Below are 18,788 nucleotides of genomic sequence, written 5' to 3' on the forward strand. Positions count from 1 at the left end.
TCAACATTTTTTTCCCAAAGGTATGGGAGTCTAAAACTAGAGGGCATGGATTTAAGATAAAAGAGGAGAGATACAAAAGGGCTCAGAGGGACAATTTTCTAATTCAGAGGATGGTGAGTGTCTGAAACGAGCTGCTAGAGGCAGTAATAGAGGCGGGTACAATTTTGTCTTTCAAAAAGCATTTAGACAGTTACATAGGTATGATGGGAATAGAGAAATATGGGTCAAATGAGAGCAGTTGGGACCTGCTTAATGGTAAAAACTGGGCAGCTTGGACAAGTTGGTCTGAGGTGCCTGTTTCCATGCTGCAAACCTCTGACTCTAATATGGCAGAGAAAGAAAATGGTGATGAGGTCATGTTTCCTTAATGAATGATTATCAAGCTTAAGGCCTACTGAACCATGCAAGCCTTGTTGAGCTGTCCATTTTACTTGATAGGAAGTCAGTCTATTTGCTGAAATTGCCTATCGCTGTGAAAACAGGACAAAGAAGTGTTCAAGTAAAACCGTAAACAGTAAAACAATGACTGACTGTGCTCTTGAAGTGGATGGAAGCAAAATTCCAATGTGTCACTGGCCCTGAGAGAATTGTGCTTATTAGTCTTGAAAGGAGGCAATTGAGAGGACAACTCAAAAGTAGCCAGCGTAGTAAACAATAGAGAAATAGTAAATATAGAACACTATTTCAAGTGAAATTTTGACAGTGAAAGAGATCACAGGTCCGAGCAGATATAGCAAACCATTTTGAAATGCTGCCAGCAACTCTATCTTCTCACAAGAGTACTCATCACTTGCAATGAATGCCTGAGTAGTAAGCAACAACAGGACAATGTGAACAGGAATTTGTAGGTTCATATAGATGGATATGTGTTAAATACTGAATAAATTAATGAGTTAAAACCTTGCAAAATTAGTTTTCCCAAGGCATATAACCATTGAGAGCCAATGTTGACAGGATGTAGTGGAAGTTAGTTAAGCATTTTCAGTACCTGGTTAGGCACAAGACTGCATCACCAACGATGTCAGATCATATGCAACTGGAACTTGAGGGATGAATGCTCTAATGGAGTCTTGCTAAAGTCTATGGTGTATAGTCAATAAATATTCACTCGTTTGCATGGTTTCCAGCTCTCCTCAAGTATAAGCACTGAGAGCACAGTTGTGTTAATAATACATGGTGGCAGCCGTCTGAACATTTACGAAGGATGCCAGTCAATGCCAATAAAGGCAGGAAGAGTGAAGGCCGTCGGCTGGACAAAGCCCACTCCAGAAAGTGCTCACAGCTGCAATCAGAGCAAATATTCATCACCAGAGTTCCACAACAGCCAACTGGAAGTGAACAGAGCCCTGGAGGAAGTCTTATCTTTGCCCAAGCCTCTGGACTTTGCAGAGGGCCTCGACCAAACCCTACACCGGAAAAACTGGCATGGCCAGTTCATTCAATACCGGACTGCCTCCAGACTTGCTCAGAAACTAGGTGAGAATGAAATCAGTATTCTCTTTTCTGCAATCTGAAGTTGTGGCAATGGCATTTTAAGTAGGCAGGATATTGATGAAGAAGGCGTTAAATACAACAAGGTCATTAAAGTCTTTGAATCCGATTTTAATCCACGGCGTAATACCATAATAGACCGGGTAAAATTCAACTGGCATGGCCAGGAATCTGGAGAGACTATTGATTCTTTTATAAATGACCTGAATCACCTAGTAGCTAACTGTGAATATGGAACATTGAGGAATTCATCAGAGACTGCATTGTGCGGAGCTAGTCGATAAAGCATTGTTAAATTCTTACAGTCTAGAAAAGATCTCACTTTGCCCAAAGCTACACAGTTAGCCAGGCAGGTCGAACTCTGCAAGCAGAACAAGTGATTATTCTGGTTCCTTGGGGAAGACAGCTGACTTGGTTGAATTCATGAATTGCAGGGTGATCAAAGTGCTTACCAGAAAGCAGAACCAGGATGAAGAGCACTCAATTTGCCCCTTTTTTCAAAATCTGCATTTTGGCAGGTAAAAACCTCATTGGTTGACCTACACATCTTGGGACACTGAGGGGCAAGTTTAGCATTGTCAATCCATCTAACCTGAACATCTTTGGAGTGTGGTAGGAAACTGGAGCACCCGGAGAAAATCCACTCAGACACACAAAGAACATGTAAACTCCACACAGACAGTCATGCGAGGCCGGAATCAAACTTGGGTTCCTGGTGCTGTGAGGCAGCAATGCTAACCATTATGCCACTGTGCCTCCGCAATGGATGGGGCCTGTCTCGCCATTAATGCCAGGTGCCATGCCTCCTTCCAAGGGGGACGTTTTAAAATAGTATGTCACAGCAGCAGAAAACTTACATTTTCAAGTCAGAAGTTTAAAAGGAGGCAAATCAGAGCAGCAGTATCCAGGAAATAAAAGATACAGAGGAACAAAGTGCAAAATCTAAGGACATCTTTGGACTGTGGACATCATAGTCAATGGCCACAAAATCATTGTTTTAAGTTGGGCACAGGTGCAGGACTGTCCTTTTTGTCTGATTCAGTGCTATACTGAGCCTGAATTTCTCCAACCATCTACCACTAGACTGCTTGGTCCAAGAGGCACTTCAGTGAAGGTGCAAGGGCAGGTGACTGCCACCTTACTATAAGGGAATTGAAAATACAGAAATTTTCAACTCAGGAGTGTTCATTACTGAACTGAAGGTCCTGCTTAGATTTATAGTTCCTAGACAAGATTGACAAGCTGAACAGCTGAAACCGGTGGATAAATTGAAAAGGGAATTTCCAAACTTGTTTACAAGTCTCAGCGAGCTTTTTGTGGTTACATTCAAGTCAGATGCCAAGCTGGTGTGTTTATTTACTCTTTCAAAGATCACCCACCCTCTCTTGAAAAAGCTGTGCAAAGGGATTGACTCCACTTTACACCAAGAAGAGATATATCTGGTATCACAACCCACAATTTACTGCTCAGACATGCTACCTGTACTCACATTTAATGGCTCACTTTGCACTCACGTGGACCTCACACATTTGAACGAGGTTGTAGAGAGAGAGAGGTGCACCCCATGGCATCAATTGATGAAAGTTCAGTGACACTTGTGAGGAGCTCAGTTTTAGCTCAATCTAATGCCAATAATGGCTTCTGGCAGCTACAAGGAATCAAAACAGTTAGCCACATTTATCGCACCCTTCAGCTGGTCCTGTTTTAACACCTATCTTTTGGAATTGTCTCAACTCCCAAGATCTTTCAATGTACCATGACTGGTATTTTGGAAGGTTGGATGGAGTTCTCCGTCCATGGATCTGGGAACATAACACCAGAGTGCTCATGGTCTTATTATGTTTCCAGATCATGGGCCTTGCACTTAATCATAAATGCAAGTTCTCTAAAATTATTGTCAACTTCTTAGGCCATGTTGTTCACACAAATGGCATCCAAACAGACCCCAGGATACCAGTCATCTAGAATTTCCGACCACCCTTTAACATTACAGAGCTTCCATGTTTTATTGGCATGGTCAATCAGCTGGGTAAATTCCTGCCCAATCTTGCACACATCAGTGAACCACTGTAACATCTCCTGAAATAGGATCAGGTCTTGTACTGGGGCAAACACGAGAAGGTGTTCAATGCATGTCTGTGGAAAAAAACTGGCTCATTACTACCCAAGCCTATCCATCATACTCATGGCTGGCAGTTGCACTCAATACAATGGCTCAAGAGAGCTCACACCAACCTGCATACTCTCACTGTCTGCTGAGCTCACAGATTGTGTTGTATTGCCAATATCCACAAGTGGATCCAGTGAGGGATTAGGAGGGTAATGCTGGAGTGGTTCCAAGCAATGAAATGCATCTACCAACCTCTCTCTCTCTCTAACCCCCACCATGTAGAATGGATCTTGGGCCTATTGATTTAGAACTGGCTCTCATGGTGGCAACTGAAGAAGGAGGAGATGGCTCAGACGTGGAGGGTGCAGGGAGGCCACTCCAGGAGCAGGCAGTAGCAGGCCCTCAGAATGAAGGATGAGGGGCTGCTGCTGTTGGCCATGAGGTAGGAGAACAGTCTCCTGAAAAGGTGGGTGGGAGAAGGAGGATGCAGAGGCCTAGGTGGTACCGGATCAGGACATCATTCAACGGGCTGTCTGAGGTCATGTGCTGTCCCAGCTCCGCACATCTAAGGTCATCATCTGGCACCTGTGTGAGTTGCTCGCATACCTGGCACCTGAGGGGAGGGTGCAACCACCCATTGCCAGTAGAGGTTAGGCTCCCCTTTACTAACACATTCACCCATCAAGAATCGGTACCAAACAGACACGCTCCATAAAAGTCCAATTCAGGCACTCCAGTTACTGAGGAGGTAAGTGTCTAGCATCCAACAGCTCTCTGCTTGAGATCAGTGGGGGGTGGGGGGGGCGAAGTCTGGGTGGTGGGGGGGTAGGAGGATAATGGGGTGTGCCATGTTGTGGGGATGGGGCCGGGGGAGACATTATTCAGCCCGGGAGTAGTGGTGCAGGGGAACATTATTGTATCTTTCATTTGCACATGAGCAGTTGGAGGTGCCGTTTGGAGCTGCAGGGTTTCGGACATGTTAAGCCCGCCCACAGGCCTGTGCAGCGCAATTCAGAATCACTGATATCTTTTCAGGCAGAGTGTGCGTTCCTGAGAACGGGTCTAAAAGTCGGATCTGAAACACTCCCAGTTTCAAGTCCGCCCAACACTTAGAATCAAAATGGTGAAATAGGGCCCAAAAACTCTGCTTCCACACCATTTTCAGAGAGTTTCAAATAATCATGGTCCTCCGAAAGAAATAATTTCACCTCTGCTCAATTTTAAATGGGAGACCCCATTTTTTAAAATGACCCCTAGCTCTCCACTCTCCCAAAAGAGGAAACATCCTCTCCACATCCACCCTATCAAGGATCTTATATGTTTCAATAAAGTCGCCTGTTATTCTTCTAAACTCCAGCAGATGCAAGCCTCACCTATTCTGGTGAGTCAGAACCATCCAAAGACTTCAAGGCAAACTCAAGAGTTTTGGAGGTTTCATGATTCAGGATAGTTGCCCATTGGGCGCCCAAACTTCCTGACCTATTCCCACATAGTCTGATTTCCATGCACATCTTGAGGAGAGGTACCTCTGGGGTCTGATCATCTGGAGATGGAAAGTTCTGAGCCATCATTCCTGCAGGGAATTCAGGGCCACAGTAATTGCCTTGTCTAGTTTCAATCACTTAGATGAGTGCTGTTGTGGTATTGTATACCTGGTGTGTCCCTTATAGAAGCTGCATCGCAACATTGTTACGGTATTAGCGTATAAAAGGTTGGAGGATAAAATATACAACCTCATTATTAAATGTTCACTATTGCCTGTGATCCCCATTATAAATATTCATTGTGAATCTGTATCAGTCAGACTTCATGTGCAACTTCTCAAGGATAATTAGGGACGGCCAATAAATTCTGGTCTAACCTGTGATATCAACATCCCTTAAATGAGTAAAAGAAATGTCACACATGTACTCAAGTAATTAGCTATTAGGACGCAGGCTATATCAAGACCTACATAGAGCTGTATTTAGTTGTTAATTAATGATAAACTTATTACTAGTAATAAACTTAATGTATCTGTGTTCAACCAGAACTGCTGTCATGCTCAATATTTTGCTTATCATAGATAGCAGAAAGACAGGTTTCCCGAGAGGTCCACACCAGGACCCTCAACATCAATGCTAGCAGCTGTCAGTAAGAGACTACAGCAGGCTACAGAGGGTGGCATGGTGGCACAGTGGTTAGCACTGCTGCCTCACAGCACCAGGGACTGGGTTCGTTTCCCAGCTTGGGTCACTGTCTGTGTGGAATCTGCACATTCTTCCGAGTACCTCAGTTTCCTCCCACAGTTCAAAGATGTGTGGATTAGGTGGATTGGCCATGCTAAATTGACCCTCAGTGTCAAGGGGACTAGCTAGGGTAAATGCATGAGGTTCTGGGGATAGGGCCTAGGTGGGATTGTGGTCAGTGTAGACTCGATGGACCAAATGGCCTCCTTCTACATTTCAGGATTCTATGATTTTATGATTCTATAAGTGCAGGAACTGTTAACAGATGCAGCAGTAAGAGCTCTGGGTTTTGAAGCCTGTAATAAGTCTCACAATACCAGGTTAAAGTCCAACAGGTTTATTTGGTAACACTTAGAGCCAGCCAGCCAAGTCTCACTAATAACCCAGACTTTCGTTTCGGGTTCCATAACCTCATCATCTTTTGGTTGTGGTTGTAGTGACTTGGATTACAGAGCTACCGGCTAATCAGATTGGCCAGCAGTTCTTTCATGAGAGTCTTCCTCTCCAGATGGGAAAATCTCACCCTGAGACAATTCATGCCCCACTGAGCAGAACATTTCTCACGGGTGGGCTCCCCAACATCCCCCCTTCCCCCACACACGCACCTTTTTTTCCTGACTTGTTGGGGACAGAGAACACAATTTGTGGATAAAATCCAGCCCATTACCTGAAAAGCCAAGTTTTTTTGCCGGGTTACAAGGAAAATGTTGGGAAGTGACACTGGAGCAATTGCTTCGTCAGAGAGCCAGCACAGACACAATAGGCTGAAAGGCTTCATCCTATGCTTCAAGTAATCTTGATTCTATGATTCATGTACGTTGGAAGACAATTTCCATCACCTCTCAGGCCTTTCTGTGTCTTCAACATGGAATCATTTAAGAACAGCTTGCCAGGCCTCGGGAGACCATAAGGAGTGATTGACAGATACAGAATTTAGTTTTCACAACAGCAGCATCGTGCAGTACTAGGTGCAAACTCTTTCACAGGTTTAAGGATTATAATACCCTCTATTAGATTGATGTTTCCAAATATCTATGGTCATTAGTTATCCTTTGCCATGTGGCAGTATTTAACCACAGATAGCAGTGTGCAGTCTGCGGAATTGTAGACTAGTAGACATCAAATGGACATATCTCAGTCATTGCCTAAGGATTATGAATTCTACACATGTTGTAAACCAATGATATTAAGGTAGTTCAATACCTATAATTGGAGAGTCTGACATTTAAAAAGGAACTATAACTAGCATGTTATGGCAACACATTCTGATTTCATGCAGACCAATGAAAAGTCCCTTGATTCCCCAGTGCTGATTGAGAAAGGGTAACATTTATCATCTCTTCCTTTTCTTGTTTCCCTAGCTCTGACGAAGAGCCATCCAGACTTGAAACATTGACTCTATTCCTCTCTCCACAGACGCTGTCAGACCTGCTGAGGTTTTCCAGCATTTCCTGTTTTTCGTAACATTTATATCTGTCGTGTTCCAAATAAAACATAACACAGTTTATACTTAAAGATGAAAAGCTTGTGAGTTTTCTTCCTTTGAAGTGCAACTGCAGTCAATTTTATGGCCTTTTTCACCCAACTATTATACCATCTGCGTTAGCTGGAAAGTGTCACAATGAGCGAAGATCGCCATTTGCTCCTTTGAAATGTGGGAACATTAACGTGAAACTATTCATAATAATTCATGTCAGGTACCAACCAGAAAAATGTAAAGACAGCAAGGTAACTCTGTAATGAGATGATTTCACCCTGTCGGATTATATCAATTTATTAGCTATATTTCAACTTGTTGCTAGGCAACGCATCTTTCTAACATGATGGCAAGCCTCATCAACACAGTTAGTGGGAGGTTTTCTCTCAGTCAAGTGGCAACATATGGAGGTGAGATCTCAGAACTAACCTGGTCTTATTAACTTAATAGATTTAATGTCATTTTCTCCTTACTTAAATATCATATTTTTGGACCACATTTCAAAGTTAATTTCAAGAATTTAATGTCATTCTTCCTTTACTTATATATCATGGCCAGGATTTTCTAATCAAGACTGGAACCCCAACAAGTCTGCTCAGTGACATCCAGTTTGGGTTTCGCCAGGGTCATTCAGCTTCTGACCTCATTACAGCCTTGGTTCAACCATGGACAAAAGAGCTGAATTCCAGAGGTGAGATAAGAGTGACATCAAGGCTGCACCCAACTGTGCATGGCATCAAGTAACCCGAGCAAAACTGGAATCAATGGGTATCGGGGGCAAACACTCTGCTGGTTGGAGTCATACTTGGTACATAGGAACGTGGTTGTGGTTGTGGAGGGTCAGTCATCTCAGCTCCAGCACATGCCTGAAGGAGTCACTCAGGGTAGTGTCCTAGGCCCAACAATCTGCAGCTGCTTTATCAATGGCCTTCCGTCCGTCGTAAGGTCAGAGAACAATATTCAGTACCATTCTCGACTCCTCAGACACTGAAACAGTCCATGTTCAAATGTACCAAGATCTGGGTAATATCCAGGCTTGGGCTGACAAGTGGCAAGTAACAAATGCCAGGCAATGACCATCACTAATAAGAGACACTCTAAATGCCACCCCTTGACATTCAATGGTGTTACTATCACTGAATCCCCCACTAGCAACATCCTAGGGGTTACCATTAACCAGAAACTCAACTGGACTCACCATACAAACACAATGGGCACAAGAGCAGGTCAGATGCTAGGAATACTGTGGCGAATAATTCACCTCCTGACTCCCCAAAGCTATCCATCACCTACAAGGCACAAGTCAAGAATGTGATGGAATACTCTCCACTTGCCTGGGTGGGTGCAGCTCCAACAACACTCAAGAAGCTTGACACCATCCAGGACGAAGCAGCCCATTTGATTGGCACCACATCTATAAACATCCATTCCCTCCACCACCAGTGCTCAGTAGCAGCAGTGTGTACTATCTACAAGATGCACTGCAGCAATTAACCAAGGATCCTTAGACAGCACCTTTCAAATGCACAAGCCTTTCTAACCAGAAGGACAAAGGCAGCAGATACACAGGAACACCACCACCTACAAGTTCCCCTCCAAGCAACTCACCATCATGACTTGGAAATACTTCACCATTCCTTCCCAGTTTCTGGTCAAAATCCTAGAATTCCTCCCTAATGGCATTGTGGGTCAACCCACAGAACATGCACTGCAGTAATTCAAGAAGGCAGTTCACCACCACCTTCTCAAGGGCAACTAGGGATGGGTAATAAAGCTGGCCAGCCAGTGACATCCATGTCCCACGAATGAATCAAATAAAAGTTCGGGCAAAAGAAAATGCAAATTTACCTTGCTCTGATTGTTCTGACCGATCTTCTAATGGAAGACCCTTCACATCAGATCCAGTGCAGCAAATGTTGGAGGGAGCAGTAGAGGAAATCTGCTTATAAAGGAATCAGGTCAGTAGGAATTCAATTCGGATGGTGGGACCTAGTCAAGTTGACTTGGGGGGGTTCAGGTGTTTGGCGGGAGTGACAAATGAGTGGTAGGGTCTAGTCATGTCAGTTTGTGGAGGTCAGGGATGTAGTGTGGGATCAGTGTGTGAATGATTGAGGGACAGTTTTGTGGTTGTCCAGGAGTTAATCCAAGTAAATATTCTGGTAAGTAATTTGGAGCTGTCCAAGATCTCCGACTCCAATTCAGAATTGGAAACTTTTCTTGGTGAGTCTTGGAGAGGAAGGGATTATTATTGAAAGTTTCCACTTCCCGGGAATTCCTCATGGAGTCCTTGTGTTGGTTCTTCTGGGGGATCCCACAGTGCATCTTCAGGTCTCCATCCTATCTCCCAACTATCTGGAGACCAGAAGATCTGGGCCCATAATTTTGGGTCATATTTCAAAGTTAATTTCAAGAACTTTGCAATTTTGCCCTCTATTTTCTGTCTTGTGCACTATTACATGACGGCAGCAGAAAATAAAGGCTAACTCAGTCACTGTTGTAGGGAAGACAGCAGAGATTGGTGGCAGTCCCCAGCCCCAAGAAATGGAGAGAATTAGCATCAGGAAGGATAACTGGCTGTAAAATCACCAACCAAATCCCACAAAGGAATGATGATTGATATGGAAAATGATAGAATGATGCTTTGGTGACTCTATGTAACAGGGGAAAATCTGCAAGAGAAGAGAGAGCACTGTTCCGTGGCTGGGACAGTGAAACCATGTACATGATCTGCCACGTGCTGAAATTGACCCAGAAATTCAAGCTCTTCCTTTCCAGTCAATTGTTCCCTGCCTAGACTGAAACAGGGAAATCAATGTGCTCATATGTGGGGCACTATTGGCACGAAGCTACTTCCAAATGTCGTTAATAAAACAGATACATTAGTGTGCTGTGGAGCTGCTTCCCATTTCTTTCTGTAACATCTAAAAGTTGCTACAAACCATCACATGGAAATGTCAGTAATCAATGGAAAGAAATAGCTGTTAAAAAAAACAGTCAAGAGTAGGAAAAATCAGGGTTGGCAATTCACAGGGAAAATGGTGCACATTTAAAGGGGGTTCAAGGAGAGAAATAGACCTGGGTGTGTTTGAGCACAAATCTTTGAAGCCGGCAAGAAAAACATATGTGTTCCTGAGATTTGTAAATAGAGGCAAAGTGCATAAAAGCCAGAAAGTTATGCTAAACCGTTATAAAACACCAACTGAAATGGTTGTGCCCCAATTCTAGGCACCACAGCTTAGGGAAGATGTGAAGGCTCGGAGAGGATGCAGTGAACATTTATTAGGACCACTCCAGAGAGGAAGTTTATGTGGATAGATTGACATGGTTGAGGTTGTTCTCCTCAGAGCACAGAGGCTAAGATGAGATTTGATAGAGATGTTCAACATGAAGGATTTCAATAGAGTAGATAAGCTTTCAATGACTGACAGGTTGAGAACCAGCAGGTAGTTTTAAGATTATTGACCAAACAACATGTCACAAGGACATTCTTTTGATGCAACAATTGATTAGGATTTGGAATGCACTGCTTGATAAGGTGGTGGATATAGACTCAAATAGTAACCTTCAAAAAACAATTGGATTAAAATGAGATGGAGGAAGAAATAGCATGGATATAGAGGGAAAGAGCAAGGTCTTGGGAGTAACTGGACTGGTCTATGAAAGCAGATTCAATGGAATAAACTCAATGAAAGCCACTCTCTACAATATTCTGTAATTCTATAAATGTATCCTTAGTGTATTCAACAATTTTATTTTCCAATTCGTTCCAATGAATGAATATTTTTGGGTGAAGTTGGAGGAGTTTGCCAAACATTTGTGAAAGCCCTCGTATCTTTTGAAACATTTGTGAAATATTCCACTTCCCGCAGTTTAATGGTGGCCGATGGGGAGTGGATAATGCGACAGGAGCTAAAAAGCTGTTTCTTCATTAATGTGAAATGGCAGCGGTCATGTGCCCATCATGGTGGGTTTGACACCTCGTTCATACCTCGGTCCTTTGCAGACTGAAGTAACTACTGGATAGGGTTTTCCCTCCTTCCCATGCCCTGTCCCTGCCAGCACCAGCAAATGAGGCTGGAGCAAGCTTCCCATGCAGCCCACTCTACGAAACGTTGAAAAATCCCCAACTGCTTAATCAATTAGACCAGCAGCTCACAATTTGGTGCAAATTCCCACCAGTCTCAGTTGGGCCCCACCCCCGCCAGGGGATTTAGTCCCAGAATGGAAACTTCTGCCCATTATCTCACCCACAAGATATGTACTAAATTCTGCTAATTATCATATTTTACGAATACAACCTCAGATAAATTATCTAGCACCTTTCTCTAATGCAAAGTCCTTAGTCTTTATATCAACAAAATCCCTTATCCATTGCTTAAGGTTAAGATATTTAAATACCTGCAGTATTATTTGCTTGCCAAACCTTGAAAAACACCACAAGAAATATTTATATGATAGCTTTGGGTAAACAAAGCTCAACATGTTTAATCACATCATTTGAAAACAGCAAGCTTCTGTATTCACATCCAACAATTGATTAAATCGGTCGAGTGCATTGACCTCAATCATCCTTCCTGACAAACCTTCTCGAACTGTTAATCACCCTCTCCAGGAAAACACTGCCTGCTCTCTGTGCTCCAATTCACTTAGCAATTCTGAAATTGTGTCTGTCACCTCCGCCTTTGGTATTCCCAGGTAGATTACACTGGCTCCTCGGTATTAAATGTGTGTACAGATAGCAGCTGTTGATCTTCCAAAACCTTTCAAGGTGCTTTGCAACCAACGAGTTACTTCTTTTGAAATGTAGTAACCGTTCTTATGTAGGCTGACATGATACATGCTTGGCACACAGTAAGATTTCTTGGACAGAATTTGACACATTGGGGAAGTGTGTGGAATCACACTTGATGTCAGGCATGGATTCTGACATCATTGCGCACTTGCGCAATATTTCAGTGAGTTGGCGCAGGTGCGAATCGGTAGGACACCTGCCAACAATTACGGAGCTACTTGAGAGGATTATTTCAGCAACTGACCACAGGATACGGGCAAGTGGCAATCTATTTTTGCCATTTCCTCACCAAGGATGGGATAAAAGGGGACTGGAGTACAGGCAGCGTAAGGAGTTAGGAACTTTTGGGAGTTCGCTGAGGGTTTGATTTGGAGTATTTTGAGCAATTTCTCTGCATTATTATATTCTTAGGGATCATTTCTATAGCTTCTCAGCCTTTTGGCTAAGATCAAGTGTAGTATTGACATGCTGTACTTGGCTGAAGTCATTAGGTTACATTTCAACTTCATTTGAAGCAATTTTTAAAAGCGGCATCTCGGCCTTTGGGCTAAGATGCAAATGAGATCAAGCCTTGGAGGAGAAGCTATGCCTACTCCAATCAGCTTGGATCATGTAGATCAAGCCCAAGACGGGTGGTGAGAGCCCTGTCTTGTCAGCTTGGATCGGGAATGTCTCAACTTGTTGGGACTCTGAATTGGATTTGATTTGATTAGATTGAATTGGAATAAAGTTTAAACCAAAAAAAAATTCTCTGCATTATTATCCGTTCTCAGCCTTTTGGCTAAGATCAAGTGTAATATCGATGTGCTGCACTTGTTTGAAGTCATGAGATTACACTAAGGCTTCATTTGAAGCTATTTTTTAAAGCACCATCACAGCCTTTGGGCTAAGATGCAAATGAGATCAAGCCTTGGAGGAGGTGCAATGCCTACTCCAATCAGCTTGGATCATGTAGATCAAGCCCAAGACAGGAGGTGAGAAGCCCTGTCTTAGCTTGGATCGAGAATGTCTCACTTGCTGAGACCCTGAATTGGACTTTGATTGGATTGAATTGGATATAAAAACAAAAAAAAACTCTACATTATTTGGAAAGTTCAGCATATAGTCTTGAACATAGCAGTCCTCTGACATGAGAGTTTTGAATCCCCCTGTCACCCCCCCATGCACAGGTCAGTGCTATTTGCATCGCTGCAGATGGGTATGATGTACTTAGCAGGCAGCATCTCCCCTAAAGAGAAGGACAGGGACTGAGAGAGAGGAAGCCAGGTGGCCACAGGTGTCACCTTAGAGCAGAGGTATAGTCACAGGGAGGTCAAGGCCAAGGAGGATATCCCTGCGCAAGATGTCACTATCAGCCTCCAGCGTGTACAGGCATCAACAAACTACCTTGGCATAACTGGGATCTTGTGCCATAGGAATCTATGGCTTTCCAGGGAAGCTGTCACAACCATTTGCCAGATGATTGGAGCTGAGATATCCTCCAATATTGGTGGACACTGAATCCCCTCTCAAGGTCACAATGGCCCTTAATTTTAATGCCTCCAGATCTTTCCAGGGCTCAGTGGGTGATATCTTCAGGGTCTTCCAGTCAACTGCACACAGCTGTGCCAAGCTGGTGAGTGGTGCTCTGTTCAGGTGGGTGGGAACATTCATTTCAAGACTGTTAGGAACACAGAGGCTAGATCAATTGGGGGAGCATTGCAATATCCTCCTGACCATGTCTCACTTGTCTACTGTGCTCTGCACAATCTGGCTCTGTCAAAGGAAGGCGGGGGGAACCCATTAGAGGACAAAGACACTGAGGCTGTTCCAGAGGCTGTAAGTGCTGGATTTATGGAGGAGCCGGAGGAGTCTCAGGCTGGAGCAGTTGATGCTGATGTAAAGGAACCTTATGGGAGGCATGGAGACAAGGGAGGCCTTGATTCTCCATTCTTTCAGCTTGGCTTCTAAGATATGGCTTGAAAGTGAGGGCAAGGGTGCCACCGCTCTTCTGATCATTCCCGATGGGGCCATCCTGTCACCCGTAGGTGAAGTTACAACCTCTGAAATGAAGTTTGCAGCACCCCCTCTGTGTCACACACTATTCTGCTGCCCATCATCTCTGAAAACCATGAAGCACATTCAGGTCATTACACATAATGAGATATTTATATGGTGGTCCTGGCAATACAAATTATACAGAACAGATGTCTCAACAAATCTTTATCAACCGTGACAATCCCTCTTATGCTTAAAGGACCTTAAAATTCTACTTGCGAGTGCTACATCATTGTCCTCTCAGCCTTGATGACTAGGTGGCTATCTTCTGACTGGTGTAGCCTGTGGAGCCACTCCTGGATGGGAGCATCCAGTGGCATAGCTGGGCCTCATCTGTCATTGTGGTCTCATCAGATGTGACTGTGTTATAATCCAGGTCAGAAATTCCACAGTGCTTTATGAAGCCTGATGGATCATAGGTTTTGCACTTCTAATTTGGCTAGGGTGAGCATGAATGTTTGCCTTCAGGTATGATTCAAATGATCAAGTAGGGAGCTTTTATCACACAAAGTATATTTAAGAACATAGTTAACATAGAAAGGAAATTATCAATAAATTTTACTGGTTACAAACAAAAACAAAACAACTATGATAATATATAACCCTAAACAAATTTATCCACTGTGTTTGAATCAAACCGATATCCCAGAAGCAAAACTTCTTCCATAGGTTTAACACAGCAAAGACTATTGTTCACGTGATACTGGAACTTATCCCTGTGGTTGAATGTTGCAGTTCTCTTGAGGCACACACAGACAAGCTTGGAGACAGAACAGCTTCAGTCTAGAGAATTAAAAGCCTGACTTCTCAGTCTTGTAGCTTCTAGCAGCCCCCTGGATACCTCCAGGACAGTTTCAAGTCAAAACATCTTCCCAGAATACCAGGGAGACTCTCGCCAAACCAACCACCAACAGCAGATTTTCTACTTCAGGAAGACCAGGAACCTTGCTTTCAGCTAACTAGCAGAATTTCCAATACCAGAGAAAGAGAAAAAAAACACTTCTTTTTGCCTTCCAAATTTAACCTGCAGCCAGCCAAACAGAAAATGAAACCTTAAAATCACTAGGAAGGAAAAAAATCTGTCCAAAACTCATGACATGCCAACCAGCCTTCTTCTTAACAATGCAGGGTCATAAAAGATCCCAGAGTAAAAATAAACAAACTCCACTTAAACCACTGAAGGAGCAATAAAATGGCTCATACAGACAACTGGGTAACAAGGAAATAAGCTGAGGCTGTGAGAACTGCAGAGAACATGATGTAAAAAAAAATTCTTAAAGGTATACTAACATCAGAACTATTACTAGCTGAAGAGCTGCTGCCTTCACCTGGGGGTGTCCTGAGAAGTATCCATAGATGTGACCTGCAGCTTTTTAGCCAGCATTTGGTTCACCACAGCTGGATGACACCCAGCAGAGTGACTCGGTGCCTTATCTATTTCCCACACTAGCAGTGGCCTGCTGAGGACACCTAGCCATGTGAGAGCTTGCAGGTCCCAGTGCAGGCCCCCAAACCCCTGATTCTGTTCCTGGAGCTGCCTCTCTCTGAGGTGCAACTCTCTCAGTGGAGGAGGCTGTGTGCTCAGTGCCCAGGGTCAACACAGTGTCACACTCCACATGGACTCCTCCATGACAAAGACCCACGCACACCCTCAGGGATCTCCACCAGATCTTCAAGCACAATCCACTGGATAACCGCATCTGGAACTTGATGGACCACTCCAGAGGCTCGTCATTTGCTTTGAGCTCAGCATGGTCCTGGTGTCTATCTGTCCTCCGACTGTAGGCATCCTGAGCACTCTCTGCCTCCTCCAGCCACTCATGCGAGTGTGATGTGCCCTCAGTACTGTACGTTTCCATCTAATCCATTTACCCTATCAGCCATCGATGTGCCTGTGTCTTCACTGATGCTTGGACTGAAAGATGATCTGGTGTGTGTGCATCTGTCCACGGCTCCTCTTTGAGTCCTATGGCACTTTGTGATGATGGCACATTTGGGGGAGGGAGACAAGGTGTCAGTTGCTAACATTATTACAAAGTGATTGAGCATGCACTATGGTTGTTTGCGACAATGGACAGCTACCTCAGTGAGGCACTGTTTCAACACCTCATTTGAAATGCTGCTACCTTAGATCTCCTGTAGACTTCCTCTGTCTCTATCCTGGCCTTTGGACTCTTACCTTCCTCTGAGACTCCTGCCCACCCATGATGTGTGGACTTTGCTGCATGCTCACATTCCCTGTCAAGGGCTTCCACCTCAAACTTGGGAAGAAGCAGGAGGTTGGGCACCCCAACGTCTGTTCATGTACTGTCCTGCCCACTATGGCTTCTTTTCTCCTGTACGGACAGAAGTGTTTTCCTCCACCGGCCTCACCATACCATTCTCCCCAACCCTCCACACCTCCCCGCAGAAAACTGTAGTCCCAAATTGATGCCCCTCACTCATGCACACAGCCAAACCAAGCAGGTATTTTACCCATCCTTGGATGGCACAGTACATGTGCCATTTGGGACTCTGCACCTCACATTTCTGAGCACCATGAAGTCCAGCCACTTTCCATGTCACACAGTTCTATGGCCTCAGGAGGCGTTGCACATTGGCATTGCCCTGCTGACGTAGGCAGTGAATCCTGAGGCCATTACTACTGTCAAATATTATTCTGTGGAGTCATTCTCACAGAGTTCCATGAGCCTCCTCAGCAACTGTTGGCAACCTTCAAGGAGCTCCATGTGTAATTTATAACCCTCCCATCTGGGATGCCAATGGATGAGGCCCTGTTGCTTCCATCCCTGCCAGACGTGCTAGGCCACTGGCAATATTTGTTTCACACTGTTGATTGTTAGTTTGCCAGCCTGTGTGAAGTTGGGTTCGTCTTGTGATCACAGGCACGAACGGATATCACATTCGATTCCAGGCTTACTCATTGTGCAAGCATCACCAGCTGAAAAATTCAGCCTGAGGTCTTGGCCAGCCTATAGGAATGAGGATGAACTGACTGCTAAATTTCTGACTACAGTGGGTGTAAAACCATTTTAAATATTTTATACCCTTTAAAGTAAAGATACAGTGCATTCTCAATACAGTTCCACAAAACCTGATATCACCCAAGAAAAGTGAAGCATTAAAAAATGGCCCTGAATATAAATGGGTAACTACACAAACAATCAAACTGATACTGCAATGAGACTTGCCACAACATAACCTGTAGTTACGTGTAACCTTCCTTGACTTGTATTGGAGCCTGAAGGAATATACACTAATTGAAAATGTAAGATTTATTTTTTCGGTGAGGAGAGTCTGGAGCTGCTTTCCAGTATTTTGCTTTACATTTCAAAATACTGAAAATGTACCAAATAAAATCTATAATGGATCATCAACATCACCAATTGTTGTTGATGATTAGATCAAGGAAGCCCCTTTCAGAATGTTCCCTGATAAGCACGTCACTAAGACACTTCTCACAATTAACTTCTCCACCGTGCTGGACTTCTGAATTCCATTCCACACAATCTTGAACTCCACTAACATCTCAATGCTGGTATCCTAACTTATACCTTGCCCCTTTTGTCATATCTTTGAGAAATCTAATTTTTCTCTTGGCCTCCAAAACATTAAGAATGAGGATTCTGAATTACTTCATGAATCTTCCCTGATCGCATCTGCCTCAACTGCCTACTCCAGGCTCACACATCTGGCCTTTCCATTCTGACCTCTGTTTTGCGACCCATTTCCTCGATTTAACTGAACTAGCACTTTGATTAGTGCTGCTACACCAGCAGATTAGAGGCAGGGCCTTCTGTGGCAGTTAACTCACCTCCTGACTTCCCAAAGCTATCTACAAGGTACATGTCAGACATGTGATGGAATATGGTTCACTTGCCTGGATGAGTCCAGCTCCAAAGGACAAGAAACTCAACAACATCCAAGACAAGGAAACCCACTAGTGCAAGATGCTCTACAGTAACACACCAAGGATCCTTCAACAGTATCTTCCAAATCCTTGACCTCTCCTACCTAGAGGGTCAAAGGCAGCAGGTGCACAAGAACACCACAACCTGTAAATTGCTCTCCAAGTTATGCATTGTTAATTTCAGGAAATTCCCTGATCACAATTCCCTCACTAGATTTATCCTACCAGTATTGATTCATACCCCTGATAGTTCCACCTGATCTTGCACATTTTATGTATAAAATGCTACATGCTCTTGAACTCTCTAATTTCAAACCTAAAGAACCCAACAACAATAAGGATATACAGAGAAACATAGAATTTGAAGCAGCCTGCAGCCACCCATTTTGAGACATTGCCCAAGCTAAATCTTATCCCTTACATCTTAATGTTACTGATCCAACTCAGATCAATGTGGATGACTTTACAATGATTTTATACTGTGAAACTGAAATGGCTATATTTTGAAATGATAATGTAACTGATCTCGTGGACTTGGAAGCTTGCTTCACTGAGAATGTCAGACCAGTTCTGTCTTGTATGTTTTGCAATTACTTGCAAAGACTATAGCAGTTGATTCCACTTAAATAGCTATCTGACAAGTTATTCTATCAGATAGAAAAAAAGAAGCAATTTAATGTCAATGTCCACTTTGTTATTCATGTTAATGTGACAATTTTATGTCTATAGTCATTTCCAATTAA

At 43.6% G+C, this 18,788-nt stretch overlaps 2 non-coding genes across 2 annotated transcripts; both read left to right on the forward strand.

The window, feature by feature from the left end:
- The first annotated feature begins 12,520 nt into the window (after window positions 1-12,520).
- Window positions 12,521-12,719, forward strand: LOC145352821 (U2 spliceosomal RNA). Its single transcript, XR_013888593.1, has one exon. It is a non-coding gene; the product is annotated as a U2 spliceosomal RNA (small nuclear RNA).
- Window positions 12,720-12,859: 140 nt separating this feature from the next.
- On the forward strand, window positions 12,860-13,051 carry LOC145352840 (U2 spliceosomal RNA). The gene has a single exon (XR_013888605.1). It is a non-coding gene; the product is annotated as a U2 spliceosomal RNA (small nuclear RNA).
- The last annotated feature ends 5,737 nt before the right edge of the window (window positions 13,052-18,788 follow it).

Source organism: Carcharhinus amblyrhynchos, chromosome 14, assembly GCF_965287045.1.
Source record: "Carcharhinus amblyrhynchos chromosome 14, sCarAmb.v2.hapA, whole genome shotgun sequence".
In the NCBI taxonomy this organism is placed as follows: domain Eukaryota; kingdom Metazoa; phylum Chordata; class Chondrichthyes; order Carcharhiniformes; family Carcharhinidae; genus Carcharhinus; species Carcharhinus amblyrhynchos.